This window comes from Suricata suricatta, chromosome 14 (assembly GCF_006229205.1).
Source record: "Suricata suricatta isolate VVHF042 chromosome 14, meerkat_22Aug2017_6uvM2_HiC, whole genome shotgun sequence".
Taxonomy (NCBI): Eukaryota; Metazoa; Chordata; class Mammalia; order Carnivora; family Herpestidae; genus Suricata; species Suricata suricatta.
In genome coordinates, this window is record NC_043713.1 from 18958164 (window position 1) to 18983628 (window position 25465).

The 25465-nt window shown below is 41.7% G+C and overlaps 1 protein-coding gene and 1 long non-coding RNA gene across 13 annotated transcripts in view; one reads left to right on the forward strand and one right to left on the reverse strand.

Moving 5' to 3' along the window:
* Nucleotides 1-9423: 9423 nt before the first annotated feature.
* LOC115277245 lies at nucleotides 9424-23479 on the reverse strand. The gene is made up of 3 exons (XR_003902318.1): nucleotides 23450-23479; nucleotides 21694-21779; nucleotides 9424-9796 (listed from the first exon to the last, which is right to left on the reverse strand). It is a non-coding gene; the product is annotated as an uncharacterized LOC115277245 (long non-coding RNA).
* A 607-nt stretch (nucleotides 23480-24086) lies between these two features.
* Nucleotides 24087-25465, forward strand: part of TCF4 (transcription factor 4) — a 350902-nt gene continuing 349523 nt past the window's right edge. For 9 of the 12 annotated variants that reach the window (XM_029921438.1, XM_029921450.1, XM_029921434.1 and 6 more), the window contains exon 1: nucleotides 24087-24222. The gene's annotated coding sequence lies outside the window, so the exon portion shown is untranslated. Of the gene's footprint in view, nucleotides 24223-25023; nucleotides 25047-25360; nucleotides 25457-25465 lie in introns of those variants that run through there. The other 3 variants (XM_029921436.1, XM_029921435.1, XM_029921445.1) reach the window with 3 other exon arrangements.

A 25465-nucleotide genomic window follows, 5' to 3' on the forward strand; every position in this document is an offset into this window, starting at 1 on the left:
GGCAGCCCGCAAGTCCACCCCAACCCCCCCCAGAGGTCCAGGGCCACCCCCATTTTCCCCGTGGATGCATCTTTGCCACAGCCCATCGCTCCCTCCCTGGGCGGGCCTGGCCCTCGCGTGTGGGGACCCGGCCCTGCACGCAGAGGCCAAGGAGAGACCCACGGCGGGGGGCCAGCCGCTCCAGATCGAACCGGCAGTTCCAACAAGCTAAGGGGCTGACTCCTTGGGCATTGTCCGCCAGAACCTTAAACGTTTACACGGAGACGTTACCTGGTTACCTGCGTTCATTCACCAGGAACACCCTCCTGGTGGTCTTAACACGTGGCTTTCGCGTCCTTCCCTGCGGCCCTACGGCAGTGGAATCCTTGGAAAGCACCTCCCCAGGCCACGGGATGGGGTCAGGGGCCTCCAATCGCCCCTCCCTCTCACAGGTTAAGTGAAGCAACATGGATGGATTGTAAAAGAATTACGCAGAGTTCAAGAAACCTGATAAATAAATATATATATTCCACATTGTAGGATATCATGTCTATAAACATCCCAGAAAATGTGGACTAAGGTGGCAGAAAGAAAAATATTTGTTGCCGTGGCTCAGAGGTGAGAGGTGAGGGGTGGGGGGAGCCGCGAGGAGGGCCTGGTGTATAACACGGGGGCATGAAAAAAAGTGGGGGGCAGTGATGGATATGTGTATATCTTGATTGATTTCATGGGTATATATGTATGCCAAATTGTACACTTTAAATATGTGCAGTTTACGGAATGTCAAGATTACTTCGATAAAGCTATTTTTAAAAATATGAAAAGGTCAGTTTTTCACCAAATGAATAATATTGTGAACAGTTTTGCTTAGTGTTTTCCCATTTTTTCACCACAACAATCCAGTGAGCTAGATACTCTATGAGCAGGATCCTGAATATTTTTATTATATTATGGTTATATATTATTATTATATTATTGTTGCTATATAATATATGATGAACTCAGAGGCTCAAAAACACTAACTTTGCCAGTGTCAGATAGACTTTTCAGCAAACACGATGTAGAAATCCTTAGAAGCAAATGAAATAAAGGACAAATCTGATTTTATTACGGTGATCCTCAAACATTTCCATTTCTTCCCCCTAACCATGCCTTCACATAGCCCTAAGCCCAAGAAGCCACATCACTCTGAATTCCCAGTCTTCCCAGGAATGTAAGGCAACACCATCCAGTGTGCAGTGTCCAATGCAGTAGCTACTGAGTGCTGGAAATCTATGTGGCATATCTGTAGTGAAATATAGTGTAAGATACAGACCAGATTTTGAAGATGTAAATATCTCAGTAATATTTTTATATTGATTACATGTTGAAATGATATTTTGGATATATCAGGTTAAATAAAATATATTATCACATTAATTTCACTTATCTTTACTTTTTAAAAAATGTTTATTATTTTGAGAGAGAGTGTGCAAGTGATGGGGGAGGGGCAGAGAAAGAGGACAAGAGAGAATCTCAAGCAGGCTCCACACGCAGAGCTCAGAGCAGAGCACAACGTGGTCCTCAATCTCATGACCTGAGCCGACACCAAGAATTGGATGCTTAACTGACTGAGTCACCCAGGAGCCCCTGTTTATCTTTATTTTTTCTTCTTTTTTTTTTAATGCTTATTTTTTGAGAGGAGGGTCAGGGAGAGGCAGAGAAAGAGGGAGATATAGAACCCAGAGCACGCTCCAGGCTCTGAGCTGTCATCACAGAGCCCAATGTGAGGCTCAAACTAATGAACCATGAGACCATGACCTGAGCCAAAGTTGGATGTTTAACCAAGTGAGCCACCAATGTGCCCCTGTCTTTACTTTTTAAATGTGGTTCTAAAATTTTTAATTTTTTTTTACATTTATTTATTCTTGAGAGACACAGATAGACAGAGCATGAGTGGGGGAGGGGCAGAGAGAGAAGGAGACACAGAATCTGAAGCAGGGTCCAGGCTCTGAGCAAGAGCTCAGCACAGAGTCCAACGCAGGCTTGAACCCCACAACCATGAGATCATGGCCTGAGCTAAAGTCAGACACTTAACCGACTGAGCCACCCAGGCGCCCCCTAAAAAATGTGAATTACCCATGTAGCTTACATTGTATTTCTATTGGACAGCACTGATCTAAATCAAACAGAATAGCCATGGTATGTCTTTCATGATGACAGTTTTAGAAAATAATGAATTTTAAGCATGTGCTATCTGGCTTCAAGTCCGTAGGCAGGTAGAAGGCTCTACGTAGATGCCACTCAGAGAATCTATGGGGATATTTGAAGAAAATGGGGCCAATCGAGGCAGGATAGTAGGAGGTGATTAGAAAGAAGAGGGGGCATGACTGGTCATGAATTCATAGTAGGTGGTGGAAGAGATTCAAAATCTTTTAAGAGCAATTTTTTAAGTCAAGGCTGTTCTGGTGCTAGAATACTTCAAGGTACAATGCTAGCGTATTTGGAGCATCGAGCTCCAGTGAGCGTTTGTGGCAGTTGTGAAAGGTGAGCCAACCCAGAGGTGTCTGGACCCAACCGAGGTCTTATCTGTGTAACTATCACTAAAACAAGATTTGGGGCAGTGGCTATGGTTTTTGAGTCTGTGGATGAAAGTCTTGATCTCTTCAAAGTCAGTGCGTCACGCCCGACTCTCTCTACTTCTCTCTCTACTTCTCTTGTTTCTCAGCCAGTTAGAGCTCTGCCACATTGTTGGGATTCATGTGAGTGTCGGTGAAGCTTGGAAGCCCTTCTTGGGCTCCCTGTGCTAACACTTCATATAAGTCCAGTAGGGGATTGAATTGCACGGTACTGGCAGAATCACTGCATTCCAGGACTGGTAGGTAGTGCTCAGTTCTTCTCTTACATTAAATCCAACTCATGTAAAAAACTGTCCAAATTGCAAAACATGGCAAATGTCACAAAAGGCAGAGCCAAGTCTTGCAATAAAGTGCTGCTGTCCCAGACTCTTTCCTCTGGAATGCCTCAAGCTGCCATGCTGACCACCTCCACAGGTGCAATCTTTCCATCCTGATGGATACCTTCCTGTCATAGCCGTTAAGGAGTCACTATATAGACTCCTTTTTATCACCTTCTGAATTTGGAATCAGTGGAAAAACAGACCCAGGATGGATGATGGGAGAATGTGGTTTCAGATCAGAAGCCTAGAAATACTTTACCCTTGAACGAGAGAGGCACTCCACCATTGCCAATAGAGTTGGACAGCAAAGGCCTACTCCAAGCATAGCCCATGAAGGAGCAGACCAGAGGGCTAATATCCTGTGGCATCTCGCAAGGAAGAGTATCCAACAAGGCACTGAGCTGAGCAAACTCACTAACGTTAATCAAACTTCATAAGGCTGCAGGAGGAAGGTATGGGAAGAAAGGTCAAGTTACTGGAACAGAAGACCCTCTGCACAGAAACATTAGGCCAAGGAAATGGATACCCTCCACACCCATGCCCCTACATGAATGCATTTTTCTGCGTATCGTCAAAGATGTGACAGATTATAATAAACATTTTTCTCATCACTCGGCATACAGATCTGTAGAATGTATTTTCCTTGATGCAAGTTCTAGTCATTCATTTCAAAAATATTTGGTCAGTGCATGTTACCAACTTGGCAATGTTCCAGGTAATAGCAGGGGAGGAAACAGACAAATTCTGCCTTCATCGAGCTTCTATTTTAGCAGGAATACTAAAAAAATCAATAAGCAAAAAAGTAAAACATAGGGTACTGAAGACAGTGATAAGTGCCATTGAGAAAAATAATGCAAACAGTGGATGATCACTGAAGTCTTAGTAGCAAATAAGCGATTAGGGAAGCCTCCCTGCAAAGGTGACACTACAGTGAAGGCTGATGAAGGGAAGGGACGGAAGGTGCCTTCGGATATCTGGGGGAACGTGCTCCAAGCCCAGCAAAACTCAAGTCCAAAGGCCGTGAGGGCGCATGCCAGATGTGCCAGAGGAAAAAGCAAAGAGGTTAGAGTGGCTGCAATAGAATGAAAGCCGCAAGTTCACACACATCCCTGTCTTCAAGGTTAATTCAGGTCCATGGCATTATTACTCCCGCCTTTCTCCGAGTGCATTTTAAAGTTCAAACTCTGCATCATTCTGTTACAGCTCTTAGGTCCACAGCTAATGGTCTTCAGTACCGCTCACAGGTTACACACAAGCCACGTGCAAGTTCACATCAGTGGTTCTGAACCTGCTTTCCTTCCCTCAAACATTGACAACTCCCGAAGGGCAGAGCGTTCTTCCGAATCCATCAAGTGCCCCGCATGCGCCATTCAGAAAGCAAGTACTCAGGGCACGTTTGGTGACACTTCCAGATTGTTGCCTCAAAGAACTGCATGAAAAATGCTGCCTGCAGATGTTGCTGAATTCCTCTTCAGTAAATCGAGTGTGGGTTTTCCTAACAGCAGCAGTTTCCTTTAGGACAGGACTGGCTTTTGACAGAGTTGGTTTATCCTGAGCAAGACAGCCTCTCCCACCTTTTGTTGATGTAGTCGCTGGCATTTGTACACATTAATATCCACACCTCCTACCCACCTCCACCATCGCCCATTGGTTCCAAACCTACATGTTGAGGGTATATGGTAGTTTCTCAATGAATCAAATAGACTCTGCCTTCTGGAACTTATCTCCTGAAGGATAATTGCCTTCCTTGAAGGTGGGACACAGTCTTGTCACTGTTCCCATAATCCCATACCCCAGCTCTTTCTTTGCCCTATAAAAACAAGTCACAAAGCAGAATTTTCTGGAGCCAAAAGAAACGATCTCATCTCTTTGACTCTTTAAATGGTTCAAACAGACTAATCAGAAAGGAGAAGGATATTTAACTAAATGCCTTGCTCTAAAACATACTGAAGGTCTATCTTGTGGAAACATGGAAGCACGATGCTAGATAGGTCTAGTTTTCTCCTTGCATTGTAAATCTTTAAAGCTATTGAGGGTGGGAGTTTAAGACAGTCAACAAGTTTTAGGCTTAGGTGGAAAACAATTTAACGTGACCGTGTAATAAATTGCCTTCCTCGTAAGCTGTAGGCCGAACTCCCTCAAAAAATATCATTATATCAAAAACTATAATGTTATCAGGAGAAGAAGATGGATTTGGGGAATTTTCCTAAAGTGCTTGAATTAATATTATCTTTTTGTGGTGGAGGAAGTTTTGCTAACAGCCCCGCTGACTTTCCACTAAGCGTACAGTGAGATGCAGTGCAGGGCACACCGCTTTCATTCGTAGATCAACAGTGGGGGCAGATTTGTAGTTTTTATCAGCCTTGGCAGGGCTAACTAAGCACATTTGTTCACAGGTATTAGGAATCAGCACTTGAATGAAAAGCTGGGCAAGGAAATAGTATTTGTGTAGTGAAAATATAACTGAGGTATGTACACAGTCCACACCAACAGCATTATACATCCTGTGCAGATGTTAGTGACATCGAAAAAACCTTGGCAGTTTCTTTCCTTGAATTCATTCCTTAAATTGAATTTCACATACTAGGTCTTTATGATTACCACTATTGGCAGGCTGATAGCCTTTTGTATCGGTGACAACCTTTCTGTTATCAATCTGGTGCTGAGATTGTGAGGTTGCTCAATTTAAAAAAACTAGAAAATGGAACTTGGGAACAGTGGCATAAAAAAGTTGGTTGTTTTGTTTTGTTTACAGACCTAGGATTAGGACTCAGAGCATCTAATTCCAAATCTTTATTTAGTCTCTTGGAGAATAGATTCTCTTGGGTTTGTTCTGATGACTCTTTGGAGACCAAATTTGCCAAAGAAAGGCAGCCAGGGGCAGGGGTAAGTAGAAATGAGTTGCTTTTTGAATCCACCGTCATTGTAACTTGGGAGAAAACCTCACGAAATCTTACACACAACAATGATCTTACAATTTGCTGGAAAATTTATTGTAAAATTCTGCATCAAATTAAATCGATCACTTGACCTACTAACCTTGGAGAGTAACATTCTTATCAGACATTTTGTCAGATAGTCAAAAATATTTCCATTGGTTCACTGGTTTCCCTGGAATGTGGGAATAGGTTCTAGTGTGTCTGTGATTTTTTTTAAAAATAAAAGCATATGAAAAAATACAATACTTGGAAAAAGAATAAAATACGGACTTAAACTATTCATCACATCCACCAACAATGAAGAGATTTGGCATAAATACTGTCACCTCTGATCATTGTACCTACAGAGCTATTGATATTGTTGCATATATGGCACATGATATAACCCGCTGTTCCCATCCCCCTCCCCTCTGAGGTATGCAGACGAGACCCCATCAGCATTTCTAGGGAAAATAATGCAATTATATCAATTTACCAGATTTTGATGTGTGGGAAATAAATTAGTTAGCACTTTCCTAAGCAATAGGAGTATATGCAAACAATGTTATGAGCGAGCATTATGAATTAATTTAACGTAATTGTTACAGTAGCTAAGCAGTATCTAGTATTTCAATTGTCATCTGCCCACCGAAAGAATGAGCATCGTTGAATAAATATTATTTTAAATCAGGACCAAGTCTGGATTATTGGTTTATTTCTAGCCTAGAATTTTTTGCTTAGAAAATATTACCCTGCTAAGTTATAGGCATTACCTGTTATTTGGAGTGAAGATTTTACTAAAGCATCTTGGGCCTTTACACCCCAAACTTTGGAGTGAGAAAATGAAAATATTGCTTGTATGCCTGAAACAAATATGACACTGTATGTTAACTGCACTGAAAATAAAATTTAAAAAACATAAAATAAAAATAAACAGTGAAAAAAGAAAGAAAATATTGCCTGTAAAATAGATTGCTGGACCCATCCCGGAGTTTCTGATCAAGAGGCGTAGGGCGAGGCCCCAGGATGTGCCCTTCTAGCAAGTTCCCAGGTGATGCTGTACTATTAATAGGTCTTGAAACCACTTTTTGAGAACCTCTGCCCTCAAAACCAGCAGAGCAAAGATGAAGCACAATGTGTGTAGGAGTGCAAACTTCGATCGCAACTGTGACCACCACTTCTTAGCTCTGTGGCTTTGGGTAAGTTATTTAATCCTCTGCACCCCTATTTCCTCATGTGTAAAATGGGAAGCAATAATATCTGCCTCATCAGGTTTTGGGGTATGTGCGTGTGAGACTATGTGTGTGTTTGTGTGTGTGCCTGTATGTAAGTTGTGGAAAATCCGTATGCCTCTGGTACGGTGCTCCACCGGCTTGGGGTACTAATGCAAGTCCATCATTTTATGTTTCCAATTAATCAGTCATACCTCCAGATGCTCAAGTTAGATAGATTTCCAATACCTGCCACTTGAGACCCTCTGCCTTACCCAGGGAGTGTACTCTAAAGGGCCAGTGTGCCTACCTCCCCATTCTAGAAAGGAGAATTAGACAATCTAACCAGTCCATTGGCCTGTTTACTTCTGCCCTGCTACACACAGTGTCACCACTGAAAATTCATCAGGTGGAATTTTTCATCTGCACAATGCATTGATGGACCAGATTCCTTGGTACAATGGTGCCCCAACTTGAACTCCAAGATTGCAGCTCTTTTATTTTCTTATTTAAAAACATTTTTTAAGTTGATTTATTTTGAGAGTGAGAAAGAGAGTGAGAGAGAGAGAGCACATGAGTCGGGGAGAGGCAGAGAGAGAGGGAGGGATAGAGAGAATCAGGGCAGAGCCTGATGGGGGACTCAAATCCATGAACCTCAAGATCATGACCTGAGCCAAAGTCAAGAATCAGACACTTAACTGATTAAGCCACCCAGTGCATATTCATTGGTGTGGTCATTTTCCCAAGTGTGTCACTATGCCTGGGTGACAGGGTATGGTGGACTTTCAGCCTCGTCCACATGCTGTGTTAACAGCAGCTCCCCACGACTGCCCTGGCCAACCTCCACACCTTGTTAGAGTGTCAGGACTACCAGTTTGTCCCCCCCTTTCATGACAAATGCCCTTCTGGGTGCCCTTTCCTGAAATTCCAGTTGCCCTCAGGTAGATGAGGCCTGTAGAGCTGGAAGTTTCTCATAACTAAAAAGTGTGAGCAACTGGAATTTCATTGTATTCGCCCAACATGGGGGTCCTCAAGCTTGTGCTGATCTACCTACCTCAATGATCCGCCTTTTGTAACTCCACCAGCCATCACTACTTCTACTTCTCCCCGTTCCTGTGGCACCTGCCAGAAGAGTCCCAGCACACAGTAGGCTGTCCCTAAATGGTGGACATTATAAGGACCCCCCAGCCCTCTTCTAACTCCACTCTGCTTTCCAAGGTAATAAAATGGGGGTCCCTGAGGTCACCGCTGGTCCTGTGCAAAAGTTGGGTTTTCATCCATTGGTTACTGGAGATGCTGGGCTTTCCTTATCCCCTTCTCTAGGGAGATCATGTCCTGCCATGACCCCCCCCCCATTATGCTCCCCTTCCTAAATCCTTGCACTCTTTTACCCCGCTGAGACTGGGCAGTGTTCAGAGAGCAAAGACCCCTTCCGCCTGCTCTTACAACCTGGATGGGAGCCAGCTCCAAGCAGGCTTCCTAACTTAACCTTTCATTAACCCCCCAAGGGAGACCCAGCAAGGTTCATCTAACCCACACCAGAGGAAGAAAAAAGAGGAAGATGTGGAAAGGAAGGAAATTTGCCTCCACCCCCACTGAAGGCATCCCAGTGTGTGACCTTGACACATATCAGAACTAGTTCTCCAAGAATTCTGGGGTGGGGTTAGAAGCCAAGCAGAAAAAGGGAAGAATCTGTCTGGAATAAATTGATGAAGTGGCAGAATTAAAACTTTCCCTCAGTATTTATGTGCACAATCTTTGTATCTACTGCTTTTTGAAAGCTATTGTTAAGATACAGCACAGTGATTATTCAGTTATTCAGCAGAAGTGTGACCTGTGCTTGTCCCATGCAAGGACCTGTTACTTTGTATGCACTATAGATGGACACAGGAAACGTGACACAAAGTATCAGTCTTCTGGAAGCTTTTGGTTCCAAATGACATGACACCTCATACTAGGTAGCCCCAAGGACATAGCGCTCATGGCATGAACATCAGTTGCGACAACTCAAGCTTCTGAATGATGCTCGGGGTAAGAAGACCACACTCCGCAGTCTGGTATTCCCCCTTTACCAGAGGTTCACTTCCTGCGGTGCCAGCTCCATGCACCCTGACTTTCCCCGTGCTCCGGAAGCAGAGGATTTTTCTTCTGCCACGTAGTCAGGAGATCAACAGTAGCCTGACTCCACGTCACAGCATGTTATCTCGTCACTTCAGCATTTTGTCACCTTGTATCGTCACAAGAAGGATGAGCACAATAGATATTTTGAGGGTGAGAGAGAAACTATTACATAACTTATTATAGTATATTGCCATAATTGTTCTATTTTATTGTTGCTGTTGTTAATCTCTTACTGTGTCTAATTTATAAATTAAACTTTATGGTAGGTGTGTATGTATAGGGACAAACAGTGTGTGTGTGTGTGTGTGTGTGTGTGTGTGTGTGTGTGGTTCGGTATCATCTGTAGTTTCATGCATCCACTGGGGGTCTTGGAACGGATTCCCCTGCAGATAATAGGGGTGACTGTATAAGCCAGGAATCAGAGAAATTGCTTATTTCCTTAGGAGGAATTATTTCCTATGCTGCGCTTTGCAAATGGAGATGATCTCCTAGCCTTCCGAATAACATATACTCTTTGTGATTTTTCCTGGCCGTAGGGATGGTATCTCCTTTAGACTCCGTGTACCAATTTTCCTGTCGGACTGTCAGCAGGCCTTTTGAAAATGGGTTAACCAGCAGCAGGGTGCAGCCTGTGGTCATGAAATAGAACAATGTTCACTTTTAGTTTATAGACAATAGTGAATAGTGCCTACCTGTTCTCTCTGTTGTAACTATTTTAATAATCCCTCTTAGAAATATACATAGAAATACATTCTGAGATTCCTAATATATCAGTAATATATTTCAGATCACATATAGCACTCTCTAAAACAGAAGCATATGCTAATTAATAAATAACAATAGTAATATCTAACTTATTATTTAAGTAACAATTCATAATATAGTTTTTTATAAATATATTAGCTCTTTATAATAACTCCGTAAAGTAAATTAAATGATCCTCATTCTTAGAGATGAAGAAACTGTAGTTCTAAGAAATTCAGAGGTTTGTCTAGAGCAGTGGTTCTCGCTCTAGGGAGTGAGTGACTTTGCTTCCTGGGGAACCTGTGGCAATATCTGGAGACTTCTGGTTGGGATGCTGCTTCTGGAACTTGATGGGTAGGAATCATGAATGCTGGTAAACAGCCTACAAGGCACAGGACTGCTTTTCACATCAAAGAATTACCCATCCCAAACATCAATAATGCTAGGGTTAAGAAAACCTTGTCTAGGGGCACCTGGGTGGCTTAGTCTGCTAAGTGACCAACTCTTTGTTTCAGCTCAGGTCATGATCTCGTGGTTCGTAAATTTGAGCCCTGTCTGGGGCTCTGTGCTGACAGTGTGGAGCTTGCTTGAGATTCTCTCTCTCCCGCTCTCTCTGCTCCTCCCCTGGTCTCTCTTGCTCTCTTCCAAACTAATAATAATTAACTAAAAATATTTTAAAAAGAACTTTGTCTAAAACCACACAGTTGGTAAGATCGGAACTCAGGTTTACTATTCTTAAGCCAGTCTTTTTCTATTATCCTCAAAGTGGAAAGATTCATCATGAATTGAATGGGGAAGCCTAATCTGTTAACATTTTACAGTGTGCTCAGTTTCCTATCTCTTATTCTTGATCTTCTGGGAAAGGGTAGAAAGTATACCTTTAGTACACAAGCAAATGGTGCTACGTAGTAAAAATTGTTGCCAGTGAAAATGGAAAATCTTTCAGCATAATCCCCTCTCCACCCCAGCCCACTGTCCCCCACCTTTCCAATTTTATCTAGTTCATCATATCTGCGATAACAATGTTTTGGACTACAAAGGGTGATACAATTCCACTGTTTCCCAGAACTAACACTAAGATACACAACATCTAGAACCGAGCAGGGGAGACGGGAGGCAGGAATAAATGATTGATTAACACGTATGTGCGTTCTCAATTATCGATGGTAATGGCCCGTGGATGTAATTTGGATTTGCCAAAGCTGCTGATAACCCAAAAGTAATTTTTATTGAGATTTTGGAATACAAAACATTTTTGAAAGGAGAGTCATCTATCTAATAATTACTTTAATTTTGAGGTAAACTACGATAATGGTTATTTTTTAATTCCCTAAATACACATCATTGTGAGGCAGGAAAGGCATCCAAGAATGTGCTAGTGAGCAAGGAAAGCCAACAAAGACTAAAACCTGGAACAGGACTTGCAAAGCAATGGCTACAAAAGCTGTGATATAGGCATAGCATAGCCAGGGACAAGAGAGGTGACGCCATGCACCCCACAGCCAGACCGCCTGGGTGCCAATCCTGGCTCTGGACACCTACTAACCTTACGATCATGAGCAAGTTCCTGAATTTCTCTGTACCTCAATTTACTCAATTATGAAATAGAGTCTACAGGGGCACCTAGATGGCTCTGTTGGTTAAGCTTCCGACTTTGGCTCAAGTCATGATCTCCCAGTTTGTTAGTTCAAGCCCCACATGGGGCTATTCTCTGTCAGCACGGAGCCCACTTAGGATACTCTGTCCCCCTCACTTTCTGTCCCTCCCCCACTCGCACACTCGGTCTCTCTCTCTCTCAAAAATAAATAAACATTAAAAAATAAAATGGGCTCTACATAGCACACCTCATCGTGTGGTCCTGAGAACTAAATACATTTAAAGATGTGCATGGTGCACATTGTGATAGTACTATATATGTCCCGTATTATGCAGGCATTAAAGTGAATCAGGCAAACCTATGTATGGCGATGTGAAAACCTGGCATGATATACTAAGGGAGAAAAGAAAAGGAAAGGGATTCAAATAATTATAGCACTGCCCCTTGTATATTTTAAAGCCTCTGATGATGAATATGTGAGTTACAGGTTGCACAGCAAGTAAGGACTTGAACTTTTTTTTTTGTTCAACAAAAGAAGTTTACAATCACTTCTTGGTCATGAAGTGGACCCAGATGACCACACTGAAGCAGATTTACTTTTCTGGGATGTAATGGGATGTAAGACTAGAAAACCCAGTTGGCCCCAGGGCAAGAGAGTAGAAGTACCTTTTAAGTTCCAACAGAAGTTACCTCTCCTAAAGAGCTCGTGGTAAGCAGAGCTGGGACGAGAAGAACAAGTTGAATGGGGTTCACTGAGCTCTCAAGGAGTACACGGACCCTACTGGCTCTTTCTTTTCTCAGAGTGACACGGTCTGCTGCATTAGCATTGTCATGTCTGAGGTCTGATGAAAGGAATCTACTCTAAGGCTTCCAGAGAGGAAAGCTCCCCAAGGGAAAAGAAGCCTGGTTGGGGGGCAAAGCCTAGATACCCTGGTCTAGGAGTTCATGGGGAAGGCCACTTCCGGTCCAGGTAAGGCTGAGGTAAGAAGCCCATCTGAACCAGTTTCCTTGTTCCAGAAGTCACACGTGTGAATATGAGCAAAAGCATATATTGGTGGAGCCCACACGTAGAACAGGATCATGATACCAGTAAAAGCATCATTGTCACTGTGGATGATACCATCAAGTGGCACAGGACTGGCTATGATAGTGACCTATTGCATTCACAGAAATCCCAGCAGGAATAGATTAGGCTTGCCAGTTCACTCTCTTTCTGAGTTTTGTAAGCAAAATGAATCTCTCTGAGTCATTACCTGGAGTATGAAGACAATCTGGGGAATTGGTACATACTGAATTTATGAAAATAGATGTAGATATTGATGAGTGTAGATTTGTAGATTAAGTATAGATATATTAATCAGAGATAGATGAATAGATTGATGGAAAGATAGGTAGACAGATCAAGAATTTTTGACTCCATGCATTCAAAATGCTAGCAGTTGCAGAATAGATGCAAATATTTCATATTGGTTCAAAAATCTCAACGTGTGTGTGTGTATGTGTTTGGGTTGTGTGTGTGTGCCTGTGCACATGCAACTCAAAGTGTGGTCTCAGGACAGACAAAATCATCATCATCATGTGGCTGCCTGCAAAGTCATGCATCCAGGGGCATGCTGGCGGATGTTTAACATCTGGCTTACAGAGGAGAAGGAGGGGTGAGGTGGTAGGAGGAGTTCTGATTGTTAGCATTTGCTGATTTCAGTGCTTTAAATGCTCCTACCTGGTTGATTTCAACTTGTCTATGTGATATCACTGAATGTGGAATTGGGAAGAATGTGTACAGCGTCCTCTACCAAGCTAGAGCAAGCTGACTCCAACGTGCCATTACATGGGGCCGTGTCCCTCCCCAGATTTGATCAGAACCTCTGGATTGAAGCCACAGAGTATGAGTTTTAACATGCTGCCTGGACTATTGTGATGTTCTTGAAAGTTTGCAAAGCATCATGGAAGTCAGCAGCCTCCTAAGTTTCCTGCAGAGGTGAATGTGCAATCAGGACATCCAAAAAGGCAGCTTTGTTAGAGCCACAAATCACGCCAGGCAAAAGGAGTATGGGGCAGTGTACTTCAATCTGGAAACTCGTCAGTAGATGTTAAGGCAGAAAGGCAGCCCAAACAATATACAGGAAAGCCAGAGAAGCAGCTAAATATGGAAGAAATGAGAGTGGAATTTGCTAGGAGTGCAATCCTAAAACACCCAAGGAGAACTTCTCAAAAGTGTCTTGTGTGTGAGCTAAGAAATAAATACAAAATTATTCTTTATCAAATCCTATTAGAACTATACAGCCTAAACACAACCTATAAATGGGTCAATCAGCGTATGATAAAATTTGTCACTAAAAATAGATTAAACAATCAAATCAGTAAAATTTAGATCCCCAAAATTTGGGGGAAAATTGAACTTGAGAGAAATTATGACTATAGTGTTCTGTTTATTATGAATATACATATGTTATGCTGTACTTATTTTGTTGTATTTCGTGTTTTTACCAAAATGAAAAATGATATATTTTATATTAATGTTAGAATGTTTAAAACTAATTTTTAGTTTTAACTTTTTAAAAATTCTAACATTAAATGAAAAATTATTTTTTTATTGTGGTAAAAACCACATAACATAAAATACCCCATCTTAGCCAGTTTTTAGTACATGGTAGTGTTAACAAACACCATGAACACTGCTGTGCAACGGATCTCTACAACTCTTCATCTTGCAAAACTAAAACTCTATACCTATTGAATGACTCCCCTTACTGCTTCCCCAAGCCCCCGGTAATCACCATTCTACTTTCTGTTTTTATGAATTTGACTAGCTTAGATACCTCATATAAGAATCATGCAGTATTTGTCATTTTCTGACTGGCTCATTTCACTTAGCTTAATATCCTATGAATCATTCATATTGTAGCATATGATAGGATTTCCTTTTTTATTTTTTAACTTTTTTACATTGTTGTTTTTGAGAGACAGAGACAGAGTGAGCAAGACAAGGGCAGAGAGAGAGAGGGAGACACATTATTCCAAGCAGACTCCAGGCTCTGAGCTGTCAGCACAGACCCCTACTTGGGGCTCAAACTCACGAACTGTAAAGTCATAAACTGAGCCGAAGTCAGATGCCTACCCGACTGAGCCACCCAGGTGCCCTGGGTTTTCTTGTTCTTTTCTTAAGGGCTGAATATATTGCTATTTATGTATATACCACATTGTGATTATCCATTCATTTACTGATGGCCATTTAAAATGTTTCTGCCACTTGGCTCTCATGAATAATGCTGCCATGAACATGGGTGTGCAAATATCTCTTTGAGATCCTGTTACCAATTCCTTTGGCTATATACTCAAAAGTAAAAAGGGGAAACCTATCATTATCAATTAAATTACCACTTATAAATAGCACAATAAATATACATATTTTAAAAGCCATAGTTGGAGTTTTGTTGAAAATTGATGGAATCCTTCATTATGCCTGTGCAGAGCACAATGTTAGGCACTAGAACAATGAAGAACTTTAATAAAGTATCATCCTCTAGAAGTTTGGAGTCTAATTGATGAAGCAACACCAAAACATAAGTAAATAAATTACAATAGTTTATTTTAAAAGTAAATTAGTCTAGGGGCACCTGTGTGGCTCGGTCATTGAAGCATCTGACTCTTGATTTTGACTCAGGTCATGATCTCACAGTTTATGAGATCAAGGCCCATGTTGGGGTCTGGGCTGACAGTGCGGGGAACTTGCTTGGGATTTTCTCTCTCCCTCTCTCTCTGTCCCACCCCTGCTCGTCTCTTTCTCTCACCCCTCAAAATGGAAAAAAAAATATTTAAAACTAAATTAGTTCATAATACTAATTACTGGTGCAAGTACAATTTGGTCAATCCACTTTGGAAAACTCTCTGGCAATGTACTGAAACTAAAATGTGCCTACTTGTGACTCAACAATTGTAGGTATATAATAAGATATTGTAGGCATATACTCAAGATAAATAACTGCATCTATTCACCAAAAGACAGATACAGAATTTTCAAAGTTGTTTCACTCATAGCAGTCAAAATTTGGAAAACCTAAATTTGAGGGGGTATTGAATGGATAAATAAATTGTTGTATATAATTATAATGAATTACTATACGACAATAAAAAAGAATAGGCTGCTTATATACAACTACATGGATGAATCTTACAGAGGCAATGATAAGAGAAAGAAACTAGGTAGATACTGGATGATTCCAAGTTCAAGAAAAGACAAAATTAATTTCTGGTTGTAAAAGTCACAGACATGCATAAGGACTGTGATGGGGAGGGAGATAGCCTTCCGGATTGCTGAAAATGTTCTATATCTTGATCTGGGTGGTGGTTACACTGGTATGTGTGTATGTAAATATTTACTAAGCTTTGTAGATTTTTACTTTTTACTGGATGTATGTTGTACTGCAATTTTTTAAAAAAGTTTTTGGTTTAAGCAAATGAGTTAATTTCAGAGGAGGAAGTGATGGGGGAAGATCAAGAAGTCAGAGAATACTTCGAAAGGGAAATAATTAAGCTAGATTTGATATAAAGGTAGGAATTATTCAAGGGAACTACACAAGGGAGGTCAGTTCAAGCAAGAGAAAATGTGGGAAGAAATACACAGCGCCACAGCTCTTCAGAAAGTGTGGCAAACCTTGGGCTTGTCTCTTCAACATCCATCTTCCTTTCCCCTCAGTATAGAAGCCTCGTGGGTTCTATACTGGGGGTTGGGTAGGACTGGCTTCATCTCAACTCCAAGAGTGGGCCTTAACTGGTGTGAGCCTTATTAATATAATTATTTAGGGATGGATGATAATCAGTCATTCCATGGTTTGGGTCAAAAGCAGGCATCTTCCGAAGACGGTAGAGTTGGAGTTCAGCTGAGGCTTTAGTACCAAAGCTTAGGGAGAACATGCAACTATCCCCTACTGAAAGCAAACAAAAAAGTCTGTAGCTTCAGTTTTTGATGGTAACCATTTTCGGTAACACGAGGGCATTAGCCTCACACAGAAAGTTGCTTACTTTAGAGAAATGTGGAGAAATAAAGCTGAAGCCCTAATCATTGGTGCTAGATTTTTTAGGTTTGCAGGCACATTATTATTTAAATCCAGTTTGAAATATACACTTTGAATGGATTTTTACTGCTTTGTAACCCAAATAACATTTCTAATAACTTAGCCACAACATCTCTTGAATGATTTCTTCTAGTTTCCATAGTCATAGGCACAGGCTTCGTTTAGCCTGTCACAATCACCGGGTGAGAGAACTCCAACGGTTTTCTAAGCTGATCTTCACCTTCCTTTTCTTCTTACCTTCATCAGCCTCCATGTTACTCCCCAGATGCTCAGGAATGTCTCATCACATGCCCCTACCTGTTCCATGTATCAGGAATAAAGGCTAATGGGTCCAAATTTGCCAGCTGTGTTTTAAGTTTAATGTTTTTATGCTTATTTATTTTTGAGAGAAAAAGAGACAGAGCATGAGTGGGGGAGAGGCAGAGAGAAAGGGAGACAGAATCTGAAGCAGGTTTCGGGCTCTGAGCTGTCAGCACAGAGCCCCACGTGGGACTCGAACTCACGAACCGTGAGATCATGACCTGTGCTCAAGTTGGATGCCTAACCGACTGAGCCGCCCAGGCACCCCGCCAATTGAGTTTTAATACCTTAGTTCTACTCACGAACCCTTAACAAGACCCTTAGTATCTAGGCATTCTTTGCCAGAGTTAGCACTTCAGCCCAGAAACATGCTTTGTTCTTTGCCTGCTTAATAAGAATACCACTTCTCTTTCCGAATCCAACTCTGTCTCACAATTCTAAGTCTTTAGGTTTATCCACCTGATAAGTACTCATTAGGCTACAGTCTTGTAGCACAATTTTATGTCATGATAGCTCCTGCTCTGTGTGTTAGGAGGTGGGGTGATTTACATGTCTGGCCTACCCACTAGGTAGGATGCTAGGAGGTCAGGGGCCTTGTTTTTTCATCTTGAATTCCTCACTGAATCTTGCCTAGCTCTTTTCAGAGACAATAAAGGTATGCTATATGGTTAGTTGACTAGAGATGAAACTTCCTTTAGGGAATGACATGGGTTAAAGTTACAAGGGTAAGTGGGAGCAGCGAGGGGAGTGTAGCTTTTGAAGGATTTTTTTAAAATACAGGTGAAGTATATTAAGTTCAATCAATTTTTGTGTACTTTTGAATGGATGAAGGTTTCTCTCGCTGTTTCTCTGAAATCCCTTGTATTCTTTCCAAATTATTTATTTTTTTAAACGTTTTTTAAAAATGATTTTTATTTATTTTTGAGAGACAGAGAGAGACAGTGCGAGCAGAGGAGGGTCAGAGAGAGAGGAAGACACAGAATCTGAAGCAGGCTCCAGGCTTTGAGCTAGCTGTCAGCACAGAGCCCAACTTGGGGCTCGAACCCATGAACTGTGAAGTCATGACCTGAGCTGAAGTCAGACACTCAACCGACTGAGCCACCCAGGCACCCCCAAATTGTTTATTTTTTAAACCATTTATTTTTTTATTCATCTCCTTTTCCTTGGTAGGAGGTGGCAGTTGGCTTTGAAATAGTATGCAATTTGAGGAGAGAAGAAATTGAATGAAGAGGTGGTTTGCTTTCATTTCTCCTCTCCAACATGATTCTAGGCTTCACGAATACCTTTGCTAGTAAAGCAAAGAAGCCCATACACTAAAGTGGTGGCTTTAAATATATTTTATAGTAACCTCTTAGGCACATACTATGCTGTATATATACACCTGAAACACGCTTTTGTTAAACAACATTTACTCTTAATTCATACAATGTGTGTTGGTATTTTTTACGTTGTTCTGTCTCACTTTGAACAAGCCCAGTAAATCCATTTCATGACTATTGAAGAGCTGAGATCTGAAAATTGAAAACGGTGCCACTAAGGCATATATATTATAATTGCGAGGTCACAGTCATTGGATGAACACTGTGCCAAAGTACATCTACTAATGCTATTATATGTAACCTGTCATAATAACTTTATGATTGATCATTATACCCACATTATGGATGAAGACACTGAAGCCTGGGGACACAGCCAATTGCCAAGATCACGTGGTTATGATAGGGAGGGGCTGAGGCTCAGACACAGGTGGACTACTCTTCCTCTATAGCTCAGTGGCACGTGCCACGACTTGAGGTCATGGCCAACTGTGGAAAAGATCTGTGCATGTTGATCTTTTAAACCTGAAGCCCACGCAAGGAAGGATGAGACCACCAGGGTGCAGACAAAATGGTCAAAACACAACTCTGTTTCTCATCTGGAACTCTCTTCCTGCCCTATTTTCCCAATCTGCAAGTCCTTCACAACATGACAAAACCCTTAAAATAGAACATTCAAACTACAGCAGAGAAAATATTTTTATGACTAGAAGGAAAACTTTAAGAAGGCTGGCACTAAATCTTTTGAGTCCTCTTTAACAAAACTCCATGGACACTAAGAATGAAAGCTTTATTTATTTATTTTTTTTACCTTTCCTTTTCCAAAACCCCCAATACACCTAAAAATAGATGAAATAAAAATTCTGTGCTATTTTGTGCTTACGTCCAATAGGGAAGAATTGTTATGGTCTGTTAACCATATGGTTTGTTGGGGTGCCTGGGTGGGTCAGTCAGTTGGTTAAGCGTTCGACTTCAGCTCAGTTCATGAATTCACTGTTCATGAGTTCGAGCCCTTGCGTCGGGCTCTGTGCTGACAGCTCAGGTCCTGAAGCCTGCTTTAGGTTCTGTGTCTCCCTCTCTCTCTGCCTCTCCCCCATTCATGCTCTGTCTCTCTCTCAAAAATAAACAAACATTAAAAAAAACACATATGGCTTGTTAAGGTTGTTAAAGCCACAGCACGTGCCACAGAGCTATAAGCAGAAGCATGGTCTACCTGTGTCTGAATCTTAGATCTGCCAGGTAGTGGCTGTGTGACATCAGGAAAACTGATAAACTCCCAAGCCTCAGTGTTCTCATCCATAAATTGTTATAATAGTGAAGCAATACTATAACAGCAGCTTTTAATGCATTCATACTAATGAAGAGTCTGCTTCCATGGTTGGGCAAATTAAGGCAATGATCCGTTAGGGTCTAGGATTTAGGTGACAAAGGGCCAGTGGTGGCCTTTTCGCCTGTTTCAAATCACACTGAACATTCACCACCAACATTTACCAACAATGAAATCAAGGTAAAATGAAACCTTAAAGAGCCAGATTTGAAAAGGTATGAAAGCCGCACTCTTCAGTATACCCTGTGCATCTTAAGGATAAAGACAGATTCTTGATCCACTCATTTAACAAATAGTTATCAAACATCTCAGGTGTGCCAGGCATTGCATTAGGTGTGGGTACATAGTGAACGAGATTCATGCCATCCCTGCCTTATGGAGTCCACAGACTGATGGAGAAGACAGGCAATATAAAAGTTAATATATTAACAAAAGGATCCCATTTAGGAAAGGTGCCACCAAAGATATAAAGCTGATGTGGCAGACAATAATAAGAGGGATGCTCACTTTAGACAGAATAGTTAGGAAAGTCTTTAGGAAGAGATGATGTTTAGGCTGAGACCAGAGGATGTTAAGGGACTAGTTGTGTGAACAACCAAGAGAAAGAATTCTGGGACCATTAAATGCAAAGGGCCCTGGGTATGTGGGACCGCGTATCATGACGCTCTGGATTCCTTCCACGCACACTGACCAATCCCTCCTCTTCAGTCCTGCCTCTGCTTTACTGACTCAGCCTTGCAGTGTATGTGGGGCTCTAGTTCAGAGTCCTTGATGGTTGAGCCCTTTTGATATATCAAACTAAAAGTATTCTGAGAGCCTTTCCTTTTCCACATATACTCCACAGGCTATATACCTCACTCGCTGTGACTTTGCCATTCATTCTGATAGTTTCACCTATATTTTTACCTTAGGGCCTCAAAGAAGAGATGCTGACACAAAGTAGACACTCAAAAATTATTGGCTGAATTTTTGGGTGAATTACATTAGATCATCAAGGAACTGTTATTTTTGTTTGTGGTTTTGTCTGCTTATTTATTTTAACACGGGAAGGATTTGGGGAGATCAAACTGGATGAAATTTGAAGGAGAATGAACAGTATGGCTTTCCAGAGTGCATTCAGTTACCAAAGGGCTACTTCTGCCTCTGTAACTCATTAGTGATGTGACCTTGGACAAGCCATCCCACTTGAACCTTGACATCTTGAACCAAACCAGGATTTAGTCCAAGCACCCTTCCATGTCTGTTCTTTTCTATGACTCATTGGGTTTCAATATTGGCCACTCCTTCCATATTTCTAGGAAATAAATGTTATTTTGGGGCATCACCTTAGATTATGCAATAATGATACCCTACAGTTCATAATAATTTGTCATATTCAGAGTACTTTAATCTCTACCAACTCATTTGATTTTAACCTGTCATGTAAAGTATGGAAGACAAGTTAATTTTTTTACATCTGACAAGATGTGAAATTTCCCAAGGTCACAACACAGTAGAAAGGGGAATGACACTTGCATATACTGTCCTGACTGTATGTGGCACAATTAATTGGATAGAATCCCTACCATGTGGGAGTGGAATCATGTTTACCCCCTAGAATAGTGGTCACTACTTTTTTTTTTTTTTTTTATGTTAAGGATTGTTTTGACATGCTGAAATCAAAAGAATCTTTTTTTCCCCTAAAGTTTTTAGCCATAAGATTCAGAAAAATCCTCAGGTTACCTCACTTAGGGAAGGGGAACCTTGCAGAACTCAGCAGTCTTACAGACAGGAGGCAAGGTGGTCTTTATAATACATGGGAATAAACTCATATCTTCCTAGGACTCAACAGTCTGCTTTTCTCAGAACTTCCAAGATCTTTCTTATCTAAAGAGCAGTTTCCTCTGGTTACTCATGGTTCTTGTTTCCCCATAACCATGGCTCACATGGTTTGGCTTCCTGGCACTCTGGCCAGCTGATTCCAAGAAGTCAGGTCTATCCCTCATCATAGATTACTCCGCTTTTAGTTCCTGTGATCCAATCAGCTGGGGCTCGTGAGACTGGACAGGAAGGTCATATGGTACCCATATGAGGTTCCACCTTTGCATCGGGACTTAAGGACAGGCTTTTTAAGGAACAAAGTCCAAAGAATGGAGCAGGCATCCCAAAACGTGTCTGCTACACTTACCTTTTTATCCAAGTTTCGCAAAATTCTATTGAGTCTTCCTTTCTAAGGTGTCTCCAATCTTCAGAAGTATAACTTCATAGATATACCTATTTTTCTGAGTTCAGGGAAAAAAATCCAAACCAAACCAAACCAAAACAAAAAGCAATCCACATTTGTCCCTTAAGATAGGAAGGGTGGTTGCATGGTTTTCTGACTGTTTAAAAACAAAGTGCTAGCAATCAGTTGGCTGCATTGAGGTCCCCAAACTGATCCTGTCATTTGTTTCCAGACAGATCATTTTTTCCCCTTGAAATTCAGGAAAGGGAGATCCTTAAAAAGAATCTTAAGGGATTATCTAATCTAGCCTCTGTATTACACAGTAAAACGCACTGACCTCAAGCCTTAGGTCACAGAGCTGATTAGAGGTAGAACCAGTGGAATATTTTCCCTAAACAAATGTTTGCAAACTTCTTATATCATCTAAGTACAGCCCTGTAGAGGCTTACTCTGAGAATCATAGATAATGCTTGTAATAATGCAGCCTTAAAGTAGTGTCTACATGTAAATTTTCTTTTAAGATGAGAACAAGAAATGGGGACAGAAAACCGGAATTTTCACAATGTGTGGACAGAAAACAACTTATAAATGTTCTAATTCTTGTTTTCTAAAAGCTTACATATAAACAAAAGATCTTAAAAGTTGATCTGAACTCTCTTACTGCCACAACATTTCATTAGAAAATGGAGATGAGGCAGTTCCTGCTGCCAGATGGTATAGGAATGTGGTTGAATGTCAACTCTTTATCCTAGACTTCCTGCCTTCATAGGTGGGTGCTATTACTTAATAAAATTGTGTGATTTTAGGCAAGTTTATATCATTTTCCAAAGTGCCCTGGGTCAAGCTACTCAACATTGCTTGTTTCTTATTCTCTGTAAAATATAAAATATATAAATATATACAAATATAACAATATTGTGAAACATGCTCTGTAGAGTCATCCTCAGGATTAGAGCAGCCAGAATATGAGAGATTCTTAGAACAGTGTTTGGCACATAGTAAACCGACTATGTAAGTGTTAACCAATCATGGTTATTACTCTCTTTTCTCCGTCGGGAGTACTAATACACTGGTAAAATAGAAAAATCTCCATTTAAAACCCCATGGGCTAGATTAGCGATATCAGTTGGTTTAGCTGGAATTAGAGATGGAAAGGGAAAGTTTCTTCTCTGGTGGCTCCATCTTTATCCCTTTAATTCAAGAAATTCGTAAAGTGATCACGATTTGCCTGTCACAGACCAGAAAGCAGGCTAGAGAAGGTAATTGCTTGGCCAGAACTAGAAGTTGAGTCAGTAGTAGGTCATGGTACAAACTCGATTTGTCTACGATGCTATAACCTAAAGTCTTCTCTAAGTGAAGACTTTCTGGACTTAGTAAGTTCTCACTCTGCCAGGGTCTCCCCCCCACCCCCCAAAAAAGGGGTGGGGGTGTGTGGAGTGGTGGGTGGAGAGGACCCTCAAGCTTCTTCAAGCCTGGGATCTACAACTTGGTACAGTGGCCTTTTCCCACGCTGCTCAAGCCTGGCTAAGAGGACTGTCCACACTGCGGGAAAATCCGAGCTCTGGCTTTCTGTTGCTCAGGCCACCCTCCCTCAGGGTGAGTCAGGGGATCTGACTCCCCTGCTCAAATCTGTGGCGTGTAATGGCCTTAATTTATTTAGAAACTACACTTCTGAGTAAAAACAACAACAAAAACCCAGGAAATACCAGGTAAAGGGAACGAGAAGAAGCGCGCAGGAACACGGGGCCTGGGAACGGCCCTAACCTCACGAGCCCTTGCAGTTTGGCCCCACGCGCGACAGCCGACTGAGCCCAGCCACCCGCCTCCGGTCCTGGAGGAGGCGTGGCCCGCACGCGCCGCCATCTTGGGCGCCTCTCTAGGCGCTCTGTTTACTACTCTATGATCGCCCGCTCCCGCCCCGCCCCTCCCCAGTCATTGTCTGGAGGAGCAGCCGCGGCCGCAGCGCCTTCTCTTTATAAGCCCGCAGTGCCCGGATGTGAATGGATTACAATGTATCTTTCAGGGAAACCTATTATTATCAATGTGACTCCACGGGGGAGTCAATGGTGATGATGATGAGGAGGAGGAGGATGATGATGATGAGACACCTCTAAACTTGGAACAAGTTTAAGACTTTATAAGAGGAGAAGAAAAAAACCCACCAACAAGATTTGTTTGAGGAAAAATCCTAACTATCCTGTATTGATATTTTTTTTTTATAAACAATAAGAAAAAGTTGTTGGATTTTTTTTTAATGATTTCTTTTTTGGGGGAGGGGATTTTGTTGCAGTTTTATGGTGGAAAATGCAAAAACCAGAACCAGGTGCATAATCTTGTATTCTGTGGATATCCCTGGAGCAGAACTGAGTACCAGTTAAAATACTTTTTTGGGGGATACACATGTGAGATACTAAGTACTTGCAGAAGATTTTTGTCTTTCTTTTTAAAGTCACTTTCCTTGGAATATTGTGAGCATATTTGTGGCCATTTAAGGTAACGTTACAATTTGCTGTCAGAGTAAACTGTTTGTAATTGAATTTAATTTTTAAAATGTCGATCCCAATGCTTTATTAAAACAAAAGGAACAACCTATTAAATAATTGCCAATGGGAAAAAGTGTGTGCATGCATTTTGTGTATGTACTAGCACATCTAGCAATAACAGGGTTTCTGGAATGTGTATTTTAACACACGTTAAAATAGCGTATGTTGCATATACTGGATAAAGCACGCTTGTTATTACGAAACGATAGAATTATGAAGCTTAATTTTTATCCTAAAAAGTGATGTGAAAAAGTATGTTTTAAGAGCATGCAAGGCCTGTAATGGTAAATGTTGAATTCAAAACTTATAAGTGCTGGCGAACGGGGACTTAGCGTGGCTAGGAACTCAAGTGTAAAAACAAAACAACATCCACCCTCAAAAATTGCTTTTTTTTTTTTTTTTGGCGAAGTTTGCAGCTATACTAATCTGTGACTTAAAGGAAAGGGAAAGAAAGTATGCAATTTAGGTTTCGCCCCCAATGCAAAACTACCGAGATGAAAATCTCCCCAGCAAAATGTGGCTTGGTTTATATATGGAAAAGAAAAATATTGTTCCTCTTGGCAAAGTCTTTTTGCATCACGTGTATTTGCAGCCTAGTATAAACTTGCTTTGCTGTGTGTGGATGTGTGAGTGAGAGGGAACCAGAGTCAGAGAAAGAAAGAAGTGAGGGGATGTAAACTCGAATAAATTTCAAAGTGCCTCCGATGGATGAAACGGGCAAAAACTGAACTGTTCAGGCTTCAGATTGTAACTGACGATCTGAGGGAAAATGAGGTGCTCGATGAATTTTCGTTTGTATTTTTTTGGGAGGCGGGGGAGGTATTGAGATTTTTTTTTTCCGGGGGGGGTGCATCCCAGCCAGCCCGACCCGAGCGAGCCGCGTCTCCCCGCCGGAGCCCCCCCACCCATTTCTTTGCTGAACTTGCAATTCCGTGCGCCTCGGCGTGTCTCCCCCTCCCCCCTTCCCTCGTCCCCTCCCCTCCCGGGAGAAGAGAGTTGGTGTTAAGAGTCAGGGATCTTGGCTGTGTGTCTGCGGATCTGCGGCGGCGGCGGCGGCGGCGGGGAAGGAGCAGGAGCGGGCGCGGGCGCAGGAGGAGGAGGTGGTGGTGGTGCAGGCAGTGGTTAGACATGAGCGCCGCCTCGGCGCCGGCGGTGCACGGAGAGCCCCTTCTCGCGCGCGGGCGGTAGGTACC